The sequence below is a fragment of the Rana temporaria genome, chromosome 3 (genome assembly GCF_905171775.1).
Source record: "Rana temporaria chromosome 3, aRanTem1.1, whole genome shotgun sequence".
Classification (NCBI taxonomy): Eukaryota; Metazoa; Chordata; class Amphibia; order Anura; family Ranidae; genus Rana; species Rana temporaria.
The window spans coordinates 198,052,666-198,058,665 of NC_053491.1; positions in this window are offsets into that span (position 1 = coordinate 198,052,666).

The following is a 6,000-nucleotide window of genomic DNA, read 5'->3' on the forward strand; positions in this document are numbered from 1 at the left end:
TAGAAATTTCAGGCCGTGTAACTTAAGTGCCGCCGTCGTAAGGCGGTCCTCCTCTCCGGGGGGCGTTTATAATTTAAATGAGGCGCGCTCCCGCGCCGGCCGTACTGCGCATGCGTGTGACGTAATTTTCCCGACGTGCAGCGCGCGAACGTAATTGATGCCGGGCGGCTTTGTGGATTGCGACGGGATACTAAAGTTGCGACGGGTGAAAAAAAATATACGCGCCGGGAAAACAAATAATTATAAAAAAAAATGATAACGTCGCTCAGCATGCATTCCTGAGAGGGAGAACTCCATGCCAATTTTCAAAGAAAAAACCGGCATGGGTTCCCCCCCCAGGAGCATACCAGGCCCTTAGGTCTGGTATGGGTTGTAAGGAGACCCCCCCCCCACGCCGATAAATCGACGTAGGGGGTCCCCCTACAATCCATACCAGACCCGTATCCAAAGCACGCTACCTGGCCGGTCAGGAAGGGAGTGGGGACGAGCGAGCGCCCCCCCCCCCCTCCTGAGCCGTGCCAGGTCGCATGCCCTCAACATGGGGGGGTTGGGTGCTCCCACCCCAGAGCACCCTGTCCCCATGTTGATGAGGACATGACCTCTTCCCGACAACCCTTGCCGTTGGTTGTCGGGGTCTGCGGGCGGGGGGCTTATCGAAATCTGGGAGTCCCCTTTAATAAGGGGGTCCCCAGATACCGGCCCCCCACCCTAAGTGAATGGATATGGGGTACATCGTACCCCTATCCATTCACCTGGAGGCAAAAAGTAAAAGTTATTAAACACATTTATTATTCTGCTCCGGAGGCCCCCCCTGTCTTCTTTATTCGCTCTATTACCAGGGGGGGCTTCTTCCACTCTCCGGGGGTCTTCTTTCACTCTCCGGGGGTCTTCTTCCGCTCTCCGGGGGGGGGGGCTTCTCCGCTCTCCGGGGGTCTTCTCTCTTCGCCGCTCTCCGCTGTTGACTCGGCGAACCCCGGTTCTTCTCCAGCTGTCCGGTGCCTTCTTCTTCAGCGCTGGCTGCCTGCTATCTTTGTGTGTTAGCTCAATTAGTAACAGGCAGCCAGCGCGGTCTTCTGTGACGTCAGGTTCTTCTCTTCCCTTCTTCCGATCTTGACTCGTCGCCTCTTGTCGCTGTAATGATGGAAGTGCGCCTTGCATCCCATTTATATAGGCATCACCGTCCCATCATGCTCCGGCAGGTACCCACGTGGTTGGTTTCATGTCAACTATTCAAACATCTTGCCTTAATACGCATAAACTTGAAAATGATTTAAAAACGTATTTTTTGAAAATGTATGCTCTTCTTAAACGAAAGTCACACTTATATTGGCATATAGAATTTTTTAGGCGATATCTGTTGGAAAATATTTGCCCCATTGGGCTACGGGTACAAATCTTCCCTACCATAAAAGATCCTACACCTGAATTTAAAAAGAATTGGGAAAAGACCCTTTTGAACTGTAGCACTGAACTTATAAAAACTTTAGTGACACAATACACCCAAGATATGATAACCTTGGATAAAGAAATTGAAGGCATGAACTCACAATCTTCACACCTAAACGGCAATCAAGTCTTTGCCGATAAGTGGAAAGAATTAAAATTGCGTTTGGAAACCCTAAACAAAGACATTATTTGCCAAAAACAAACCAAGTTTAACAAGGACAAGACCGCCTATACTGAGGGATACGCCTATAAGTGGGCCTCTGGCCAAACCGGTAGGAGAAACCCTAACCGCAATAGACACCCTGGCAATCCTAATACTGAAGTTGAGTCTGACTCATCAATTTCTTCAATGGCTTCCCAGACTAGTGGTACACGATTTCCGAGTACTCCAGGGACTATTTCTACCCGTAAGAGGTTGAGATATGGTGGAGCCACACCTCCCCAGCCACCCCTAACTAAAAAAGATAAAAAAGCCCTGAAAAGTACTCAAAAGCGTGTACCCACAGCAGGTGACCTAGTCGATACCAATCTACCCACAGAAAATCTAGCAATATCCACGTCATTACATGGTGCCATCCCCAAGGTATTGAATACTGCCCTAATGACCAACAGATATACAAAAATCAGTGACGAGACTATTTTTTTAGACATAAAAAAACAACAAGGAAACCTGGATACTTTCGTCCTAAAACCCACTCAAACCTTGCCAACTCCACTACAACCCACTCCCCTCAAAATAATCAATTGAATATCATTAATCTCACCCCCTATGCACTATCTGAGGATCAGTCTTCAGTCTTACAACTGGGGTTGGGCTTCTGCCCACTCGACCCCCTTAAAGTAACACACACAATTAAAGATTTGTACCTCTTTGCTCGTAATTTGACATATAAATTCATTTTTGATAATGACCGAACTCGTGTGAGGTTGGAGCATGAGCTCGCGGAGCGCACCAAGCAATTCACAGTGGCTGAGTTCCGTGCGCTCCGCGATCTCATGCTCCTTTACGATGAGAGTAACCCAGAAGAAATGGAGCCTTCTCCTGCTCCAGATTCCAGCCCATCCCAGGTGCCTCCATCCTTATGTCCTCCCCCTCTTTCCTCCCCCAAGCTATTCCGCCTCCCGTCTAGGAAGTTTCCAGATCTAATGACCTGTCCCTCAATTTGGTCCTTTGTACAGGCCACAATACGTGACCTTAAACGTCAGGAATGGCAGAAGGCCACTCCAAACTTAACTGAGAATCAAACTAAAGCCCTGAAAACCTTACAAAAGAACCCCAAAATCGTGATTAAACAATCAGATAAGGGGGGCAACATTGTTTTGATGACACATTCATTCTATCAGGAGATGTGCCTATCCATATTAAACAACCACCATTGGTATTGTCGTATTTCCCCTACCCTTATTGACTCCTTCTCCATTGAACTCAAGACAATTTGTTTTGAGGCCTACCATCAAGGCCTAATAGAGAAGGACACCCTTGAATATCTTGTCCCTAAATTTCCTCGCCTTCCTACTTTTTATGCCCTCCCAAAAACCCACAAAAGTTTACAAAAGCCTCCTGGACGACCGATTGTCTCAGGCATCGACTCACTTACGGACCGTGCTAGTAGGTTTGTCGATGCCTTCCTTATGCCACATGTGACCAGTCTTCCGTCCTTCGTTAGAGACACTTCGGATTTGTTAAGACACATTGAGGGAATCCAAGTCCCTCCTGGCGCCCACGAGCAGGGTGTCAGGATGGCTGGCTCTTTCCTCTACGAACAGGAGAACACTTCCTGGCCTTTAGTGAACTTCGTTTTACAGTTGTTATTGTTTATTTTGACCAAAAATCATTTTATTTTTAATGACGAACTGTTTTTACAAATCCAGGGCGTGGCTATGGGCACCTCCTGTGCCCCAGCCTACGCAAACCTATATCTAGGTGCGTGGGAACGTTTTTTGAATGCAAGTGAACTATACAGTAGATTTATGGACAAGATATTGGTGTGGTATCGATTCATAGACGACCTGTTCATTATTTGGACAGGTTCAAGTGAATCTCTGCTTGAGTTCGTACAGACACTCAATATCAACGAGTTTAATTTAAAGTTCACGGTGGTGTTTGATGAAAGCCAGGTCCCCTTCTTGGACCTGACCGTCATCAAACAGGCTGACGGCACATTGTATACCGATCTCTATAGAAAACCAACAGCGGGTAATACCCTTCTATATGCCTCCAGCGCCCACCCTAAACCTCTTATTCGAAGTATTCCATTCGCCCAATACTTACGGTTGCGGAGAAACTGTACAATATTAACAGACTTTAAAAGACAGGCGGACGAACTACGAGACCGCCTCCTTGCCCGTGGCTATACCCACACCAATTTAAAAAAGGCCTACAACAGGGCGTGCCTTCGACCTAGACACTCCCTACTGTACGACCCCTCAAAAAATATAAAAAAACGCACACATGAGTCAGTACGATTCATTACAACGTACTCTGCACACCATAATGAATTGCGCAATATATTGCAAGCTAATTGGCACATCCTCGCTGAAAACAATATTTTGAAAAAATATGTCAAACAACAACCTGAAATGGTGTTCCGCCGGGCCCACTCACTGCGCGACCGACTGACCAAGAGTCACTATACCACAGAACATACAACACATACATCACCCAGGGGCACCTACAAATGTGGCAATTGCCCAAGATGCCCGTGGGTAATGGAAGGTGAACATTTTTTATTACCTAATGGTGAAGATTTTTACCCCCCCTTCCTGGCCAATTGTGGCACAAAGGGTATTGTCTATCTTATGATTTGTATCTGTGGAGCCTTTTATATAGGCAAGACCTTTAGAGAATTTCGGCAACGTATGGGTGATCACCTGTACGATTCAAATGTAGGGAAATTAACAACAGTAGGGCGTCACATTGGACTATACCACAGATATGATCTCTCTGTTGTAAGGTTTTTTATTTTGGAAATAATCCCACAACATCCACGGGGGGGAGACTGGAATAGGACCATTTTACAAAAAGAATGTCTGTGGATCGAGCATCTCGATGCCACGACATTCCCAGGATTAAATGAAATGAATTCCTACAAATCCTTTTTACGTTAACTTCAATAATCCAATAGTGGATCCTCTCCCAGTCTCCAAATAAAAAAACCCCCTCTTTCCCCCCCCCTTTATTTTTCCCCCCCTTTTTTTTCTCCCCCCCCCTCCCTTTGCCCCCTTTCCCCCTCCCTTCCTGATCCTTTATCACCCTTCCCTTTACCCTCTAAAACCTTCCCACCTGTCCGCCCCCCTCTCCCCCTCTCCCTCCCCCCCCACTTTCCTTTGCCTTCCCTTGTCGATGTCCTAATTGCCATCCATCCTTAAATAGGTTGTGGCACCAATTTGTGAGGCTTCATCAAACCTCAATATATATACATATATGGACACTGAAGGGTAAATGTCTGATGCTACCCCAGCATCCCGTTTTGGCAATAATTAACCTTTAACTCTGAACCAATAGCCAAGCATTGTGGTGGACTAATCCCCCACCATTTATTTGTATTCAATATTGATTTTGTTTATTGCTATCCGTGCGATATAAATGTCTATGTATTTCTTGTTTACAATATGGTGCGTTCTCTGGAGCTCTGACAGCCTGGTTGATTGATCGGGCCCCGGACCTGGTTCCTCCCCTTGATTGGCGCGTGGAGTGTCGTCCCCGGCAGAGAGCACCAATTGGAGCTCTCTGCTTGCAGCCTATGACCTGGCGTCATGCCATTGGGTCAGCAGCTGCACACCCATGCACTCCTGTGCTGGGATTGGTGGGACGTTGGACGGCGGTGGCGTTGCAATTCGATGACGTCACGCGCCGTCCAGGGATGCTTACAAAAGCGGCTGATACAGCCGCTTTTGTGAGTTAGCACGGATGCTCTCCCTGGGGACACACGTGGACACTCTTGAGCCTAGGTGAGTAAGACTTATGCCTAATTACAAAGGCTCCTTTCCTACTGACCCTTCAATCCTTTTTATGGCTAAAAACTCCTTCCTTTGGACTTCTCAGTTGGATCGAGTGCCTAATGCTTGCCTGTACCCTGGCAGTTTGCGATAGTACATACAAGGCTATCATTGTCCGGTTCTCTGTGCCCCAGTAACCTGCGTACCTTTGCTGCAGTCCTGGTAAGGACCCCTTGGGGAGTGTGCATTGTTGGTTGGTCACCTTGGTGATGGATTTTTCTAACTCACTGACGTATCTGTTGATGGGCTTCCCCGTTCACCACCTCCCCATTTCCATGTATCCCTGCATATAACAATGCATTTCCTGTATATGCGGATGTTTTCCTATTAAGGTCACCACTTTACGATCTTTAATAGCCCTCTCACGGCCCCCCCCCCTTTTCTATTTCCCCGTTCCCCCCCTCCCCCTCCTCCATCTATTTTATCCAACACCATTCCTCCCCCCCTTCTTTTCCCCTTTTAAACAAACCCCCACTTCCCTGTTCTCCCAATTTTCTCCTCCTTTCCCTTCCCCCTCTCCTTTCCTTTCCCTCCCCTGTCCCTCCCTCACCCCAC